Source organism: Cynocephalus volans, chromosome 6 (genome assembly GCF_027409185.1).
Source record: "Cynocephalus volans isolate mCynVol1 chromosome 6, mCynVol1.pri, whole genome shotgun sequence".
In the NCBI taxonomy this organism is placed as follows: Eukaryota; Metazoa; Chordata; class Mammalia; order Dermoptera; family Cynocephalidae; genus Cynocephalus; species Cynocephalus volans.
Window position 1 is genome coordinate 122,264,379 of NC_084465.1, and position 20,738 is coordinate 122,285,116.

Here is a 20,738-nt window from a genome sequence, read left to right on the forward strand (position 1 = left end):
TTCTCACATAAGTAAAGAGTAGAATAATGGTTACCAGAGGCCAGGAGGGGAGGAGGGCAGCGGGGAGGAGAAGAGATGGACTAAGAGATAAACTATGCTATATACCTTAACTGCATCGTTGTGAAGTATATGCATATATTGGAACAACGCACTGCACCCCACAAATAAGAATAAGTAACTGTTAAAAAATAAATAAGCAAGATAAAAATAGCACATCCCAGTTATGGCTTGTTTCACCAGAAAGTGTTCAAGGTCCTCCAACCACCATTCTGAAAGTGGATTTCCCTTGATTCTGTGAAAGTGGGTGGCAGTACTCTTGTATTACTCTTTCACAGAAGTTGCCAGAGACCGTTTTTAAACTCCCCACACCCATTGACCTTAGAAACCCTCCAGATACAGAGGGTACTAGAGGGAGTTAGTATTCAACATATTCTAGGGTAAGGGGTGCATCCTGGGTTTGTTTTCTTACTGTGATGATTGCTTTTTTAACCTATAAAAGATAGACCACCATGGGCACGGGCCTTCATTCACTAAATGATTTGGATTCTAAATGAGATTAGAGTCCATGGCTGCGTCTCTCCTCTCCCGCCTGTGCTCCTGTTCTGGGTGTCCTGGCGCTGGGGGGACTCGTTGCTTCTTGTCACCTGAACTGTGATTGTTTTAATACCTCTGGGTGGTATCCACATCCTTCTTCTCTGTTCCACTTTCCCTTTCTCAAATGTTTCTGTTATTTTTGTTATTTTTCATTTTATCTTTGTTACCTCTTCAACTATAAATACACTTTCATAATGAACTTCTTAATTGACATCTTTAGGCTTTGTGTTAGACCTCATCATGTCACCGCTTTTGTAGACTAAAAATGGCTGAATAAAGGCAATTTCCAGTAATTCAACAAATATTTATGATGATTTTAAAATATAAATCCAGTGAGCAACACTTTCAGTATTATGGCTATCTAAGCCTTCCTGGCCACATAGATAATCCAACCGCGTGTTGCTAAGTTTGAGGGAAATTGTTTGTCAAGGTTAATAGTATTCGTATTCATTACACTCTGTTATTTGATCAAGTTATACACATTTAATCTCTCACATTTTCACCATATCCTTATTTTATACATTTATTTTCAACCTGGATTTATAACCGCCTTTTAAAAAAAATAGTTAGTACACCTGCTGGAAGAAAGTTTCGTTCCCCTGCCTCGTGAATCTCAGGTATTCTTCAATTTGATTTTTCCAAGGGTCGTTTTGAATGTCTTTTCTTGAAAGAGTGCTTGGAAGATACTTTTTCTAAATCCTTTTATGTCTGAAACTGTGTTTATTATTGACTGATGATTTGGTTTGATATGGAATTCTATCTTGAAAATTACTCTCCTTTGAAATTGAGATAATAGTCCACTGCCTTTAAGAATGACGGTAGCCAATGTTGTAAGTCTATTTCTTACTCTTTTGAAGGAAATTTTTTTCTTTTTTTCCTTCCTGGGCAGCTTTTAGTAGCTTCACTTTGTCACTGGCATTCTGAGTGTACTTAATAAATTCATATTTCACGTTGCCCCCAGCATGAAACCTCAGATTTCCTCAGCTCTTAGCAATGCAACTTATATTTAAAATAAAACATATCCTACATGACATGTTCCCCCTCTCTCTTTCTGCCACACCTATGAAGTAATATTGCCTCTCTTGAATCAATTGATTTGCTTGAATTAATTTTTTCTCAGTTTTCTACATTTCTGTTATTGCACTACAATTCTGATAGATCTTAAGTTTATAATATAGACATCCTATTGATTTTTAAATTCTATTAATTATATTTTAAATGACAAGGAACATTTCATTTTATGATTGGTTTTTAAAATCTGCATATTTTTTTATATTTGAGCAGTCTATACTTATAAATCTGCCTTCCTCATGTTTTCTGGAAGATATTAAGCTAAAATTTTAAGAAATCTCTTTGGTTCCCTGCTCAGGTTGGTTTTTGCTGTTACGGTTTCTATCTATTTATGTCTCTCTTTCATGATGCCTCAGAATTCTTGTGATCAATGTGTTTTGAACCTTAAAATGAAGAATTTTTGGTTAATGTATAATACTGACATATTTATTTTCCTTTTCTATGCACAGTCTGGTAAATCAGACGTTTATAGTCAACAGGGAAGCTTTGGGAAAGCACTTTGCAGATCTGCTGGGCATGTGAGCTGCTGAGCATCAGCTCGAGGTGGCTGCACTGGGGACTCATCAGTTGGCTGAGACTCCCTCTCCAGGGCCAAGCTAAGGAGTGATTTCCACTGTGAACACAGCCCACCACAGCAGATCAATCAATATGTTTGGAATATCATTTTTATTTGTGTATGCAAGTTGTGCTTGAATTTGAGCAGTGAAAGAATAAACGAGGACCTTCATAGCTCATCTATTAATAGGCCATTAATTAATTAAGTAACCATCTTGATAACTTACCTGCCACCCACCCTCTCTAAACACCAAACCATGAATAGGGAGTTTCTCCAAGAACATCTCGCACTTGATGTTGTGTATTTGAGATGGTTTTTTTTTCTCTGATTTATCCATTAATATGGTCCTAATCTATTTCTTATCTTACAAACTTGCCAAAATATCTAGTCTACTGATTCCCACACACCAATTCTTAGATCTATAATGGTTCCATTCCCTTTGGTTCATTTTATTTTTAGTCCAGTTGCTTTTGGGGAGCGATAAGATTAAATGCATATTGTAAATCATTGCTTCAAACTGTTGTTTGTTTACTGCCTTATGCAAGTGGGAACTGGGTTAAAAAACATTACATTTTTTCATAGTAACAATGATCTTATCCTGAAATTTTTTTCTGTCAGCTTGCTCTAAAATTAATTACACACTTCTTCTAGGATTGTCAGCATCTCTTTCTTACCCTCATTTTATGGAGATGATTTATTGAATATTCAATGCTATATCGTTGTCCTCACATTTGGTGTTGAGCCTACATATAGTTTACATCACTTAACCAAATGTTTTACAACATCAGATTCAGCTCCTTAATGGTTCTTGGATAGATTTTTCCATTCTTAGTTACTTGTTTGCATCTACCAGATATATTGTATGAAAAATTATGTTGCAAAATAATTACACATCATCAACAATTTTATGTTTATGTTTAAAGCATGGCCTAAATAGTAATATCTATAAATCTTAAATATGACTGCTTATATATATACCAGTGCACATGTGTAACCATACCCATATATGTACACACACAATACATATACAGATAAATGTACATGTGTAATGTATATATGTTTATAGTGTACTTATGTGTAGTAGACACATATATAGTGTGTATAGATACATAAATAAATGTCTATATAGAGATCGTGTATGTGTGTGTTCACACTCTATAATGGGCCAGAATAAAATACCACAAAATCATGATAGCTGTTGCCTCTTGGAAGTTCAGGTGTTATGAAAAGGCAATGAGATTGGGGTATTTATTAAAATAGGTTTAAATTTTATCTGAAATGTCTTGTTTTTTCAAAAACTAGAAACAAGTATTAACTGTTTCTAATTCTAAGTAATAGAAATACATTTATTTAAATGTTATTTCAATTTGTTTTTGCATTTTTTCAAATTAAAAAAAACTATAATATTTTTGGCTCAAATTAACAGACGGTTGTAAAGTTTATTTGAGATTTTCTAAGGATTGAAGCTTAATCTTAACTCACTTTTTTTTTGTAGGTTGTTCTTGATAACATATTGAAACTGAACCAATCCCAGGTCAATATGTCAGTTTTCTAATGTGTTGCATTGACACAGAAGAACATAGTAAAACTTATGTAACTAACAAGTTTCTATTACTAGATATTGAACTGTTGTGGAGAAAGAAAATCTATCAATTAAGGAGTGTGTAGCTGGGCTTAAATTGTAATGGATTATTATAGAAGCAGGTTTCTATAATCAGAGCCTAAGACCTAAACTTGAAAAGGAGCCTTCTCTTCAAAGGCGTGGTAACATAAAGTCCTCTTTACTGGCATGGGTGTGTATTTTCTAGCCAGAAGCAAGGAAAAAAGAGTTGATCCAAGTGGGGATAAATATCTTAATTCATTCTCTTTTTCTGGGTTTCCATCAAACTCAGCCAGACAGACATGGATTGAAAATCAGGTGATTTAGATTTTGGAGTGTTAGCATTACTCTAGCTTAACAATCAGACATGCTACAAAGATACAAAAGTTCCCACAGTTTCTTACCTTCTCTCTCCAGGGAATGCAGGTGATACCATGAGATAGAAACTGGACTCAGTCCTGCTGTGTAAAAGTGCACATGACCAGCCCTGTGAGGTAAATACCTGTAACTGGGAGGCATCGCCTACCTGCCTCCTTCCCGCCCACCTGGAGGGATCACGACCTGCGTGTGACACTGTGAATGGAGAGCTCTGCACTGGGGCAGGAGTGCCAGCAGTTTTATTTAAATTCACAAGATGCAAATATCATATTACATATTAAAAAGAGCTTTGTGGAGGCCTATTCTTCTGTCTCATTTCATAAATTTCCAGAGACAGTGAAAGACAATGTGAATGAGCTTAATTATTATCTTCTTCTGCTTGAGTGTGCGGTGAAAAAAAAGATTAAGGGTGGAGGGAGGAAGAGATGAAATGCCCTGACACAAATTAGTATCTAGCATACATTCTGAAATCAGGCTGTTTCTGCCAGCTTTGGAGCTTCTTGCGTTCAACATAGAGCAGACCAAATTCTTCATGTTTAGCTCAATTATGTTACTGTATATGTTTACAGCGCATTTCCTTCTGGGCTTCTAATATCTCCAAATGTCCTGCACTATATAATTCTGCACAAAAAGAATTAAACTTGGTTAGATTAAAACACACAGAATTCTGCTTTAAGGGCTAAAACATACCCTTGATAGCATTCTCACCATTGTGCTTTAAGCTTCGGAAATTCTAGGTTTTGTGCTTAGCAGTTAAATGGAAAGTATGATACCATGGAACTGCCAAATTAAATAAAAATATTCTCATACAGTACGCAAAATGAGTTGCCACATCTAGGTATCTATTTCAATTCTCATAAAAATAACTAGATGAAAGTACTTTGTTTAGTGCTAAAATCTAAGAACTACTCAATGTAATGCAAGCCAAAAAATGATATATACTGTAGTCATTTCAACCAACAGCAAGTGTACTTGAAATGAACATTTCAAGTACCTCACTAGTATGTCCAGGACTCAAGACTGATGAATGCAGCGGGCCTCAGCCTTGGAGTGAAGCCAGAAGTTCACATTTGGAATTTGGAAAGTCAGAACCACTAACGGTTACTTCACACATGGTTAAGTCTCCACTGCCCAGGCTGAAGAAATAATTGTCACTGAAAAAAGTGTCCTCCTGAGATTCTCACAATCCCTGCTTATGTCTTTTTGTTTGTTTGTTTTTCTGTCTATATTTCTTTTTAGGTTTTTTAGAAATACCAATGTCTAAAAAATAAAGGTAAGATATAAAGAACTCCATAGTAATTTTTTAATTGACTCATAGGAGTTCTTCAATATGCTGCACATTCATTCTTGGCCATTTATGTTGTTTTTATAAACTGTGGCCTTTCTCTTTACATTTTTTTAAAGTAAAAGATGCTCAAATTAAGATGGTGAAGAAGATGGAATTTTTATTTACCCCTTCATACCTTGATCGTCTCTTCCCTGCTACACCAAATATCCTCTAAACCCTTCACCCGGTGTTGGTCTACGGACACGGACATTGAGAAAACAGTCCAGTGGGGACAGCAAGCATCAGGCATGAGGGAGCGCTGCAGGTGATTGCCCCCACCGTCCATGAGGTACACTCCCAGCCCCTCCCCTTGTGGTGCTGCGGTCAAGAGCTTTCATTGTCCACCCTGCCACGTCTATCTTGGAATAACCACAGCAACAGCAGGGACAGCAGCAGGGCACCTGGCCTTTCCGTAGCTGGGCTCATCTTCCAGCCTGGCCATGTCCTCTGTGCCATGGCCATTGACAGGTGCCTGAACAGAGCCAAGCAGTTTTCCCCGTCCCCTGTGCATCTCTGGGCTGTCCTCGCAGCTCCATCTCTTTGGGAAAGCATGATGACCACAGTGGCCTCCACTTCAGCAAAGAGCAGATCTGCTTATCCATCTATGACTCCCCCAGAAAAGAGTCGTTATCCTCAGGCCGATCTCGACCCGAGTGTCCCTTAAGCTAGACATGCACAACGGCAGCAGTGAATGGGCTTGCACATGCTTGGCATGGAGATGCATCTCTCCTGTGTCTGTTAACACTGAGCATGGGCCAAAGCTTGAGGGACATGCATGAGGTCCCCAAAGAACCTTCGACCCAAATTTTCTGTTTGATGGAAGGATGTTTAGAGTTAAAACCGTAGGAAGCTATTGCTTAGAAAAAATGGAGAACTCTAAAACATGAGTAACTGGAAATGAAGATGACTATAACTTTTAAAGTTCACCAATATAAAGACTGACATAAAGACCCTGTGAGTTTTTACACAGTGATTCAGAGAGCGTATGGGAGATTCTCTATGACCGGGTAAAACTTTTCATAAAAATCAATGTTATGAGAGAAAACCTAATAGTCATGGAAGAAAACAGAACCAGGACATGTCAACTCTCTGTAGGAAGTCCAGATGAGAGTGGAGTAATAAAAGACACAATGAAAGAGCATTTCCTGAAATAAAAATATACTTGGTTTTCCAAGTCAAAAGGGCTCATTGAGTGTAGGGGAGATCTAAAAAAGAAAAAAGATACATGTAACCAAGTAAATTTCTCAATTTTAAGGGTGAAGAGAGAATCAAACAAGTTTTCAGTTAGAGAAATTGTCTACAAAGGAAAGGAGACCAAATTAGCAACAGACATATTGAACTTGATAACAGTAGCGTTCTTCTCCTAGTTTTGTGAAGGCTGAATTAGTGTGAAGATCTCAGTTCAATTGCTGACAAACACAATGTTCTATATGAGTTCTGTGTTTATTATTATTATCATTGTTATAATTAGCACTCAGAAATTTCTAAGGTAGAGTTAAATAACTTCTGTACAACTATGAGTTTACAGAAGTGTAAATTTAGAATTTTAAAATGGGTTGAAGTGTTCAAATTCTTGGAGAAAAAGGGACATTTTCAGGCAATCATGGAACAGACACATTTCCAGAACAGTAGGTGTTTGTGAGATAAGTATCTGAAATCTGTCAAATTGAAAGTGAAATCAGGAAAAAAGTTAAAGACCAGGGCTGATGACAGCATTAATGAGAAATGAAATGAGTACATTCCAGTGTTAGATTTTTAAAATAATTGAAAACAGTAACTTGAAGTACATTTTAGTGAAATTATTAAGAACACAACACGGTCTTAAATTTTTATAATAAATATTTCATTAAAATTAGCAATTCCTTGGAGCTGAAAGTCTGGGTAAGTTTAATAAGATAGTCATAGGTGTCAGAAGACTGATAGTGTGAAATTTTGTTAAAAGTCTTATGATGGGATAGGATGCTGGTCTGAGCTATTACATATTTCCTGATTTCAATAGTTATATTCATATTTAATTATGTTTTTCTCATAAATAAAAATAGCCTGTAGTAAAATAGAAATAGTAAAAAAAAATGAGATATTTAACAGATTAGTTAAAGCAAGAAAAAGAATAATGAAAACACCAAAGAAATGATAAATAAAAAATAAATGTCATTAATAAGACCTAAACCACACACAAAATAAACACAAATAAAAGTTTGGGAAATTTATAACATAATAAATTATACCATATAAGGATGTAATTATCTTATAATTTGTGTACCAAAGATGAAAATACAAAATATTATAACTATCATGTTTTACATCACCAGTTGTGGATACAAAATAAAATCTATTTTATTTTTATTTTATTGAAAGATAATTAAAATACACTAAACTGCACATATTTAAATTGTACAATTGTTGCTTATATCCCTCTAAATCTAGCACCATAATCAAGGTAAAAAGTTCTATTTTATTTTATAATGTAAACCGTAATACTTTAACCGTAAATTTTCCCTGACAAGCTACACATGCCGACTTTATCCCTCTTAAGTATCATGGGTATATTAGTTTGCTAGGTCTACCATAAAAAGACACCACAGACCAGGCGGCTTAAACAACTGCAGTGTCTCACAGTCCTAGAGGATGGAAGTCCAAGATCAAGGTGCGGCAGGTTGGCTTCTCCTGAGGCCTCTCGCCTTGGCTTGCAGGTGGCATCTTCTCCCTGTGTCCTCACGTGGTCATCCTTCTGTGTGTGTTTGTGTCTTGATCTGCTCTTCTTATAAGAACATCAGTCCTATTGGATTGTAGCCCACTTACATGACCTCTTTTTACCTTAATTACTTCTCTATAAAACCCATTCTCCAAATACAGGCACATTGTGAGTTCCTGGGGGTTAGGACTTCACAGCGGGGATTCCCAGATTCCCAGATTCATCTGGTGGTCACTTATTTCCACTAGCCATCAGTCTCAACTAACCTCATCAATGCAGGGTGACTAGTGCGAATACCTAATCGCTCATTCATTCATTCCTTCCATGCACTTAGTGCTTCTGAAAACATTCTGTTTAACCACAGGCTACTGTACACATGGACAGTAAAAGCAAATAGAGAGGGGTTTGTTCTTACGTCTGGAATCTTGCAGACCCCAATCACAAAGTCAGATCTCCTTATCCGTGATGGTTGAAGTAGGAGGGCGTGAATATTACACACCCTGTAAAGTTGAGAAATTTCTTGATCTGTTTTCTGAAGTCAGATTCCAAAGTCTCAAGCTCTTTAAGTCCCACAGGTAGAAATGGATCTTTAATGTCATTTGTTCCCAGCCCAGAATGGAAGACTCACAAAGCCAGATCTAGACCTGCGAGAGAACATGATTGTTTATTGTTGTAACCACGGAGGGTTTTGGTTCATGGCCTTGGAAAACTGATAAGAGATTGGCTGTGAGGAACAGGGCTGACACAACAGGAACTTCCACGGGTATTTGGTGTTCAGACTGGCAATAGAGACATGGGAAAAATTGTGAGCAAATCTCCAGAAATTATTGCAGGAAAATATTGAGGGAATTGCCACCAGAGGCTGAAAAATCACGAGCTGAGAAATAATCACAATTCTGTCGTCTGCAGTCTTAGAGGATGGAAGACATACCTAGTATACTTTTAGATGTGACTAGCAGGACCTCCAGCCAAAATACAACAAGCTCCAGCTGCTTGATCTCAGTTGTAGAGTGGACAGTTTAAATAGTAAAAGATGAGTGAAATAAGCACTGGCCAGCTTGTGTGAGAATCTAGAGGGTATCAGAAGGCCTGGTCTTGTGGGATTGGAAAATACAGCTGTTTCTTATCTTTCATTTCTCTCCAGCCAGTGAAAGACTCTCAAAATAATATTTGGCCTGGGGCATAGACAGATCGATGGCGGGGCAGGGAGATGCTTTGTGAAGACTCTGTCAGAGCTGAGGCAGTGCCTGGTGGACACATTCAGCTGAACAAAAGGCTTCCGAGGCCGCCCCCAGCAGCCTGACACGTCCAAGAGCTCAGACTAAGACTGAAGAGAGAAGTTTGTCTGAAAAGAATTGTGAGTTTGCCTTTTTTCAAGTGGATTAAAATGGAATCAAACACGAAGAAATCGGTAGGTCTTTACAGAGATGCACAAGCTCAGCAGCCACCGGCATGGTCTGACAGGCACTGAACTTGCCCAGAACACAAAAGGAGCTGTGGGCTCCCAGACGCCCTGGGTGGGAAGCAGATGGAGGAATCTACTCGGCTGCCAACACAGTCCATTTTTTCCAGAAGTGGCCACGGAGGTGATGGGGAAGGAAGGACATCTCAAAGAGTAGATTCAAGAGCCAAGAGACCAGTGGGGTGGGCAGACATTTCACGGGGCAAACAAGGACCTAATCGGGCTCTCTGATCACTCCTCTCTCCTGAGCAGGAGAGTATGTCGGCATCTGCCCCGCAGGACTGCAGAAGTGATCAGGACTGGTGACTGCCTGGCAAGCACTCCTTTTACTTGGGCATGCTTGTCATGCTGTTCTGTCTCATTGTACATTCAGGGGGTGAGGGAGGTCACCTGTGTCTTCAGTGTACAGGTCTCCAGAGTGTGTTGGAAACATCTTCTTTCAACTTCATGTTCAGTGGTATCATATGGGTTCCTTGAAGTTGGCCACAGCGGGAGCATCCCCACCACAGAGGTCGTCAATGTGCCAGTCAGGATTGTCCTACCTCAGAGAGCTGGCTGTTGGATGCTTGTCAACGCACCACTGTCTCTGGATGAGGAACTGCATGCTGACCTGATGCAGTGATGGAACAAGATGTTTGAAGGTCATGGGAGTGTGTGTCTACACAGGAGAAAGTGAGTAGTAGAAGCCAGGGACAGACGACCATGGAGGGTGCTGATGGCTGTCATCACTGGACTTCCTGTCCTGACGCCCTCATCCATGGGAGTAGCCCTCCCACTAGGTGGGCTCTATCTTCTCACAGCGTGAATAAGGCATGGACTTCCTTTGACAACAGAATGGTCAACGTGAGCCCACGTATCCCTTCTGAGCTTGGCCTCTGGACGCCTGTTCCCTTCAATGCCCATCTTGCAGGTTTAGTGCACTTTCTCTGGGCCTCTGCCTCGAGCAATAACCCTTGCAGCACAGTCCACTGAGGGATGAGACCACATGAGCGCAGGAGACCATCTCTGGTGAGGCCACCCTAGACTACTCATCCAGACTCCCAATGAGCTGGACAGGGGCGTATGAGTGAGCCTGGCCCAGAAGAACAGACGCCTCCAGCTGGCCCATAGAATTCTGAATATTTACAGAATAATGAAGTGAAACTTCTTTAATTCTTGGATTGGTCTATCCATAACAGAAGAAGTGCAAGTACATTATAATTTTTCTATTTAGAAACAAGAGATTATTTTCATAGGAACTTACAAGTGATCATGTGTACACAGACATGTATCTGGGGGAAAGCTAACTTATTAATTACTTTATAATATATTGGTCATCGTTCTGTATATTTTAAAAAGCAGTCACAAGAAAATTTCACTTTAAAGCATTTCCAAATTTAACTGAACAAAATGTTTGGGGCAGACCTGAACAACCATCCTCATGAACTGTGTCTCACTGTGGTCTATGTGCAATTATACATTTATTGTATTGTAACTGAGCAATGATATTATTTCTATGCAAATCATATAAATATCATTAGATTAAATTTTTAAATAAACTGTTATATCTAACCTTAATTTAGGGTAATATCTTTTTAAAAACTAAAATAAAATAAGCGTTACTGCCATCACCAACACAATTACTCTAATCTTTAACTCCACTCACCTGGTGCTTTGTTGTCTAATCAACAGTGCACTGCTCAGAATTAGTTCCTCAGTTGGTGTATTTTTAATGTCTATTGCTAATTTTACTCATTTTGGGTGTAATTGTGATCTTTTCATGGATTTATGGTTCCATTCAGATGATTTGTAGGAAAGGTTGTTATGAGCTCCACCTGAACGTTTTGGAGTTTTTATAACAATTAGGTTTAAACGTTGCGAGAGGAGAAGCACAGTGACTAAATAGAATTAGTCTTTATGTGATGTGTGCATTTAGTTTTTCAATAAACTAGTAAACTAAACCTCTTTTAAACTTATCTATCCATTCTCTTTAGCAAACAAGAGCAAAGACAAGTAAAACACCATATTTATATATTGATATACAAACTATGACCTGGACTTGTGATACAGAGTAAAAAAGACATTATGGACTATCAAGATTTTGTTCTTGCTAATGCAGAAATTGTTTTAAACTCCTTTGGAGTAATTTAAGAATATGTAAGAAAAATTTTACTTCATTATAGAATTTTGTATCTCAGTTTAATCTACTTCTTGACACAATGTGAAATTTTATATTCTAAAATATGTATTCAGTTAACTTCATTATGTATATAATATCATTATTTTTAGTTGTAAATTTGACTCATGAATCAAAGGACTGGTTTTTAAATTTTTTTCTATTATTATCATTAGTTTTTTTATTTAAACATTTATTTGTACATATTTGTGGGATGCAGTTGTTTCAATGCATGCATGTACTGCACAGTGATGCAATTAGGGCGGATGGCACAGTTTTATATCCAATAGTCTACCACTTCTCCCCCATCTCCCTTCCCCTCCTGGCCCCTGTAACTATTATTCTACTCTCTACATCTATGAGAACCACTTTTCTTTTTCTAGATTCCACATATGAGTGAGATCATGTGGTATTCGTCTTTCTGTGCCTGACGTACTCCACTTAACAGGATGGTTTCCAGTTCCATCTATGTTGCTGCAAACGATAGGATGTCATTTCTTTGTATAGCTGAATAGAATTGCATTGTGTACATGTACCACAGTTTTTATCCATTCATCCATTGATAGCCATTTAGGTTGATTCCATCTCTTGGCTATTATGAATAGAGCTGTGATGAACGTGCGAGTGCAGGTATCTCTTTGATATGTTGATTTCATCTCCTCTAACCCAGTAGTGGGATAGCTGGCTGTAAGGTTTTAGGTTGTAGGTATTTTTAGTTCTCTGAGGACCCTCCATAGTGTTTTCCACAGTGACTGTACTAACTTGCATTCCTACCAACAACGTAGGAGACCAACATTTGTTATATTCTGTATTGTTTATAATAGCCATTATAACTGGGGTGGTTGTAATTTGATTTCAAAGGACTATTTATATATAAAAAAGTTCAATTCAAGTTCTGCCACAAATAATCTTTTTTTAAATAAACGTGGTATTATTACTGTAATAAATAGTATTAGTATTACTATTAGTATTCTGTTAACACAATACATCATTACTAGAGAAAGTAAACAACTTTATTGTACCCACTAAAAATTGTTTCTATGTACAATATAAAAATAGCATATTTAATTTAATTTTTTTCAAACAGAATGTTCTTAATGTAGTGATTAAATTCAGAAGTTTCAGAATCCAGGCTTTTACTTTTTTCTTTATTTAGCTTGTTACTGTCGTTGAGTAAATTATTTAAAATCCATAAGCATTTTTATTTGATAAATATAAATAATAACAATACCTATACAGTAGAATCACTGTAAGGAATACACACTGTATACAAACAGGATATAATATAGTAAGTTATTCTTTTCCCAGAAAGAAAGGAATGGAAACAGACCTTTTTTCCAAAAGTCAATAGTGAAATTAAGAACAGTGAAAATCAAGGAAAAAATAAAAGCACATAAAGTCCCTAGAAAATAAATACAAATTTCTGTAGAATAGTTTCTAGCTACATCCTCATGAAAAAGTCACATAAAGGAAAAAAAGTATTTAAATCTGATAGTTTACACAGACGTATCCAAATCCAAAGGCAACATGTGAGTGACCTTCTTTTTTTTCTTCTTATGATGATGAGTTGCAGTGGAAATAGGAGGAGAGAGATGGATTCCGAGGGGGTACCTGCAGGACTAACCCTCTCTGGTTGAACTGAAGGAGACAGAACCACTTGTTGACTTGGAAGAATGTCTCAAGCTCTGGGAAGTCCACCCCACCCCATGGGAATTTCAGACATCTGGCTACATGAAAGGATCCTGACTCAAGAGATTGTTCCAAAAGACAACAAATGTAAGATACTCTCAGAGTCCACGTACTGCAGCCCCCAGCAGATCTTATTCCATGGCTCAGACTGTCATGTGAACTGCAGGCAGGGAATCAATTAGAGGTCATCAGCTTAGAATGAAAAAGAGGATGTTCTGCATGTCTAACAGAGCTGCCAAGCTTGGAATATGAAAATGATGGTCTGACAATTATATAAACATGATAGGGAAAAAGAATCAAATATACCAAAAGAAAAAAGAAAACAAGAAAAGCATGAAAAATAAAATGACTTACATTCACTAGAAAAAAAAAAAAAGCACAAGAATTTGAATGATGAAGTCCCTCCAGGATAGTTCATAATAGATAAAGTATTACAGTAATATGGAGGTAAGTAAAGAAGAGATTAAAAAAAATGAGATGACTGAAAAACATAAAGGTGGGTTTTGGGCAGGACAAGAGGGGTCTTGAGGAGAACAAAGTAGAGTAGCTCCTTGCAGACCAACGCATCACACAAGATGATCTTTCTTGCTCTCTAAAGCCTGGAACCTTTGAGAATTGCACACACTGCCTGATATGGGCTGAATTGTGACACCCCACCCCACCCCCATCTTCCCTTTCAAATTCCTAAGTTGAAACCCTAATCCCCAAGTACCTCAGAATATGACTCTATTGGGAGTTTGGATCTTTAAGGAGGTCATTAAAGTAAAATAATTTTATTACATTGGGCTCTAATTCAATCCGACTGGAGTCCTTAAAAGAGGAGGGGATCAAAAGAGATTTGGACACAGAGATGCACATGAGGACACAGGGAGAAGATGCCATCTGCAAGGCCAGAGGAGAGGCCTCAGGAGAAGCCAGCCGTGCCACGCCTTGACCTCAGACTTCCAGCCTCCAGGACTGTGAGACAATGTGATTCTGTTAAGCCCCCGGTCTGTGGTGTTTTGTCGTGGCAAACCTAGCAAACTAATGCACTGTCTAAACCTACGCTGTGCTCCAGGGCATAGCATGTGTGGTCAGGTCTAGGCTTAGACACTTCACAGAGACCTTCTGTGCCAGAAGAGGAAGGACCAGCACCTACATAATTCCGAGGAATAAATGTGATCAAGCAAGAACTTTGCGTCCAGCAGCATTTTCACTCGGGCACAGTCTCCACAAAGCAGACAGCTGCTCTCAGCTGTGAAGAGTAACAGGCAAAAGGGCATCGATGGCTAAATCTGGAAGCACCAACCCCATGACAAAATCCAGCTAATCAGATAAAATAAAAACTCAGATATGGAATGGAGAAACTGCAATAAGGGACTAATACTGAGCATGTAAATATAAAGCTGTCTTAAATAAATGAGAACATTTTGGTCACAGAAATGGAGATATCATACATGTTCACAAAGTAAACAAAATAATAAAACCCACAACAAAAGATCAGGAATTACAGAGGGGGAGACAGGCTTAGAGACTGAATTTCCTTATCTTTCATAGAAGCAGTAACACAAACAGTAAAACAGCTAACAAAAATCACACTTATAATCCACCCTCTTCATGTCTTATGTTTCTTATATCCTTAGAAGTGTCACTTAGGAAGTATCTTGTCATGAAAAAATACTTCCCTGAACTTCAGTTATACCTTCAGTTTAACTCGATTTCTGTGCTAATGTGGAATTAAGTAAAATTTAATTCAGATATTAAAATAATAGCATGTAGACTCCAATTCCATGCATTGGAGAAGGATCTCTCTGACTCGCCTCTCTCAGTGCTTATCTACCATTCAGTTTTGATTGACACAAACTCAAACACCCCCCACTATCTGCTTGATTAATAACTACCTAATAAAAAATTATAAAACTGGAATTGGGGTTAATATATTGTTTTTTTGCTTATGTGATCTGTCTTGCTTGAAAATCTACAGTGAGTTTATGCCATTGATAAAAATAATAATTGTTATCCTGTTAAAAGTCAGGTGGCAGTTACTGAGCTTGTGGGCATTGAGTTATTTCAGGACCAATTCCTTCCTCTCTCTGTGTTCGTCAGTGTGGCATGCAATCTTCCTTTCTCTTCCCTCCTTTCGTCTTGTTGTCTGCTCTTCCTCCTGCTACGACACCTGTGTGGGAGGACTCTGGGGACATCAGGAGTCGTGGGATGTGCTGTTAGGTGGTGGAGATGGCTGCACTAGTGACCTTCTCCCTTCTTGGCCTCGTTGTTCCATAGTTCTCAAGAGGAGATGCCAACCTTTTCTTTTCTCAAGTTCTGTTTCTATGGTAACATTTCCTCCTGGCTTGCCATCTATACAGTCTTATTATTCTATTACCTATATTTACCTATTACCTGTTATTTTTTTTTAACACAAACCCACTACTTCCTTTTATGCTCCATCTTACCTAAATTCTGGTCTCGGGGTTTGGAGAGTTTGGCTCCCCATCCACACACCGTCACTACTCCATGTCAATACTTATTCTGGGAAACATGCTTACCCTCGTTTACATCCTTCACTTTCTTCTCCAAGTTCTTCATCAACAACAACAAAATTATCTTAACCTTTGAATTATTTTAATGTTTTTCCTCTAACAGTTTAGGGGGAAAAAATAGCTCTTCCTCTCTGACACTTTCTTTTCTGGCGAAGGCATGTGACACTGTTAGTTCATTTCCAATTAACCTCCTACCGTCTGTGTCTGAGTAAATGACTTAGCAGGACTCCTGGTCTTGAACTTTTGTGCAGGTACATTGTGTTGAACCATAACCATATAGTCTAAATATAGTTAAAACATTTCATACGGCCATTGCAGATTCAAATATAAGCACGATTTTCATACTGTTGTCAGACGGCAGATGAAGGGCTGAAGCATGAGAGCCCAGTCCCGAGCAGACGTGCACTGCATTGGGGGTGCTCATCACGATGCTCAGTGTCCCAGAGGGAGCCCGCAGAACCTCGAGAGGTGAGAAACCCGGTGGGTAATGGGTGGGCAGTGTTGCCTTGTAGACGTAAGAACACAGGACAGCCACAGCTGCAGGAATTGCTTGGGGAGAAGTAATAAAAATGAAGAGGAACACCACAATCAACCTACCAAAAAATTAGTTACAGAATCCAATAAATGGCAATAAACATTTGTAGGCACTTTCCTATGATTTCGGAGATCATTTTTGTCTAAGTACTTGTGTCTTGTTTCTTTTTAAATTCAAATTTCACAATGATAGTTGGTTAAAGCAATAAATGAGCTCATAAAACACTATGTTCCTTTAAGTAGAGGGAGCTTGTGTTATTTTCTTACAAATATTTCCAGCTTTTCTATTTACTATTCTTCCTTTCCCTGTTAAACTATCATCTTTTGAAAGTATGTCACATTTGTGTCCTGAAAGGGAGGAAGGAGGGAAGAAGGAAGGAAGGAAACAGAGAAGAGGAGAGAAGAAGAGAGGAGAACTCTCTGAAGTCTGCTGAGAAACCCGCGTTGGTGTCCCATGTTTATTCCAGCTGTTGACTGCTGTACAACTATCACTGCCATCTCTGAAGTTGGGTGCAGGCATGTGACTTGCTTTGGCCAATTAAATGTGAGCAAACATGAGAGATATCACTTCCAAAGAGTCAATTTAAGAGCCAAGTAAGATTTTCCATATTCCTGTTTTGTTCTGCTTGACAATGGAAAGCATGTCCTGAGATGGTCCCCAGCTGGCTCCCTGGTGTCTTTGCTGAGCTAAACATCCCTGTCAACCCATGTGAACAGGTGACGTGAGACAGAACGTGAGACAGAAATATACTTCCATTGTGTGAGTCCACTGAGACCCAGGTATTTCTGCTACTGTAGCTGGCTGGACAGATCTTGACTGATACATCACATTAGTTCCTTCAAGAACAGATGTTGCTTCTCATTCATGATTGTGTCTCAAACCTGTTGTCTTGATAATTTTTTTTTTTTTTACATTAAATGGGTGTTCTGAACTAAATATTATGAAAGGAGTCTTGGAATTCAACTAATAGAGTGTCGCTTTCCAGTTTCATGAATTCTTGTGTGACATGGACATGAACACCATCCTGACACTCAATCTTTGGAAAGAATATTAACTGTGCCAGGAAGACATTCTTTTCCCATTCTGAAAGTTGGTGAAATGGGCAAATATGTCAGGAAAGGAGAAAGTAGAGCCTCATTTATTTTTGATTGATTGATGACTGTTTACTTAAAGTGCACCAGTGCATTACCAAAGCAATAAAATTTGGAGTGTTTTTATTCAATGTTTCCAGGAAAAATTGAGGACTGGGCATAGACTTTTCTATTCCATGATTGAGCACGTTTTCAGCAACCCTACCTTCTTCTACATATTGAGATTATACACTCTTTTTTCCATGATTCTGTGTTTTCCTGGTATTCTTACACATACAGTAACTTAAAAAAAAAAACATAAGCAGCAGTTTGGGGAATTAGGGGGAAAGAATAAATACAAGATACATTTGCTGTCATTTGAAATTAATTCATTATTAAAAATTCAGTTATTGTTTTTATACAATTTATGCTAAATTCATCAAATCTAGTATTTTACTGCATATCTGAGCTAACTGTAAAGTTACAGTTTTGACCATTATTTCAGATGCATTGCATTTGGTGGACACCTGTGGAGCATGACCCCGTCTCAGGAGGTGTCATTAGAAAATGTACAATTCCCTGCTTTTTGGGAAAACTTTACCAAGCGATTATTAATGCGATCTGCTCTGTAATGACACCTTCAGATCTGGTGCAATGAGGGTTTTCTGTGAACATTAGCAGTAATGAAGAATAGGCATGACAGTGGTGCTACATTAGGGGAGATAAAAGGCCCCACTGGGCTTCAGAAAGAAGCTCAACACAAAGCGACATTTACTTAACTATAGAAGCATGAATGGTAATACTACAATTATGCTGAGAGCTGGAGGAGTGTTATTAAAATATCTCAAAACAGCCAAGCTCCCTGCCCTGGGGATGCTTGCTTTGTTCTTTTAGAAACTGTTTCTGTTTCAGAGTTACAAGTTTTGGCCAAACCAGCGAGTCCCGGGGCCAGGTACTGTTGGAGAAATGAAAGAATCTGGCACTGTTGCCTGAAATCTGATGTAGTTGGCCCTGGTGATTTCCCAGAGAAGAAATAAAGTTCCCTCAGTTCTGTGTTCTCTAATCTTGCATCTCCATGGCTGTACATCTAGCTAGTAAGTAGCCTGATTATGCAGGGTTCTTAGCTGGTACGTGCTTACCATTTGTGTTTTACTGTTGTTGTCTGTTGTATTTTGTTTGTTTATTTGTTTATTTTTCTGTTTTTGTCTTGGGAGTGTCCTTTGTTGCTTTTTCTATTTGCCACACATGTAGTACAGATAAAAAATGAGGGTTTGCTTTTAAAAATGACATATAATGGCAGCTGGATATATGAGTGGTCTTCAAAAAGTTTATGAAAAAATTTATATTGCCCTTCAATTCTATTTTTCCACAAACTTTTTGAAGTAGCCTTGTATATCTGTGAAAGCAAAATGTATAAAGGGTCCAAAAAATGCGTGCACTGTCTTTGACGAGCTCTGATCTCTGGAGGACTTTCTTTCCCAGTTTCTTTGTGAGTCTTGTGTAACCTCTTTCTATAATTCTAAATCACATATTTACACATGAGATCGCCACACATCTTACTCTCTGTCTATTGTCCTGACATCTTTGTTGGCATAGGCCTTGTTCCATTTTATTTTATTTTTTTTTAATTTTAACAAAATTTTGATTTAAAATTGCATTAAAAGAAGGTGGGATAAGTGTCGTAGATTTCCACTTGGTAGTTCCAGTTTTTGATTCTTGGTTAAGCCTGAGAAATCATTAGCAGGAGACACCAATCTGCTTCCCCAGATCCTTCACTTCCCAGATCCTTCACTGACAAAATGCAACTAATCCCACACCACCATGGACCCACCCCATGTGCAGGGCACTGGCTAGCAACACTCACTGGACGAGGACCTGCGCATCCTCAGGACCCCGGTAGTTGAGAGTATTTGTCTACAATGACTGAGCTGTGCTGCTCCTGCTGGTCACACATGTGCTGGATCCATGTGAAGCCCGTGAAATGTATCCAGAAGGTAGTAGAAAACCAGGGAATTATGGGTTTGCTGTACTTAAAACAGGCAGGTGAGTAGATTAGCTAGTCTTGCCATAAAGTATACGTAGAATAATCTGACACTCTCCACACAACAGTATCGTCATTTGTTAGGTGGAGTATTAGTCCATTTCTGTTGCTTATAACAAAATACCTGGACTGGGTAATTTATAAGAAAATGACATTTATTGCTTACAGTTTTGGAGGCTGGGAAGTCGAAAGTCCAGGAAACACATCTGGGGAAGGTCTTCTTTGGTGGTGGCTGTAGAAAAGCAAATGGTGGGAGAGAGAGAGGGAGAGAGAGAAAGAGAGAGAGAGAGAGAGAGGGAGGGAGAGAGAGAGGGAGAGAGGGAGAGAGGGAGAGAGGGAGAGAAAGAGAGAGAGAACGTGTGTGCAAGAAAGAGCTCCTTATGTGCTCTCCTTTTAAAACCCTCAGAACCACATCCACGACCATTAATCTATCAAATTATTACTCAGTGAATGGGTCCATCCATTCATCAGGCATGGTTCTCACAATCTATCACTTCTTTAAGGACCCACCTTGGTAATAACAAATCCTATTACAATTAAACTAGGATTTCCCACCTCCTGACAGTCACAGTGGGGATCAAGCTTCTAATGCATAAAACTTGGGGGACACAATTCGATCCTAAGCACTTTGAGTAGCAATGAGCTAAACATGAAAGCATATGTTTAGAGAAATGTTAAGAACTAAATGTCTTCTCAAAAGAAAACAACAACAACAACAAATATGCACCCTGCACAAGATGCTATTGACAGTGACCATTGACTGTTGTGGACAGTGACCACAGGGACACACAGACACGTTGCTGCTGAAGATGTGTCAGCTGTTCTCTCAAGAACTCCTCATTCAAAGTTGACAATTTAACACAGGAACTGTGGAAGATGCACAGGTAGGTCTCACTGTAAAGCCCACCTCCTTTTCTCTGTGGAATCCCAGCCAGGGAATGACCTTCTGATATGGTCCCATAGGACTGCTAATATTTCCCACAAATTTCTCCCTGGTTCTTTAGGGAGCTTGATAAGCACCAGTGACGCCTCGGCTGAAGATCTGT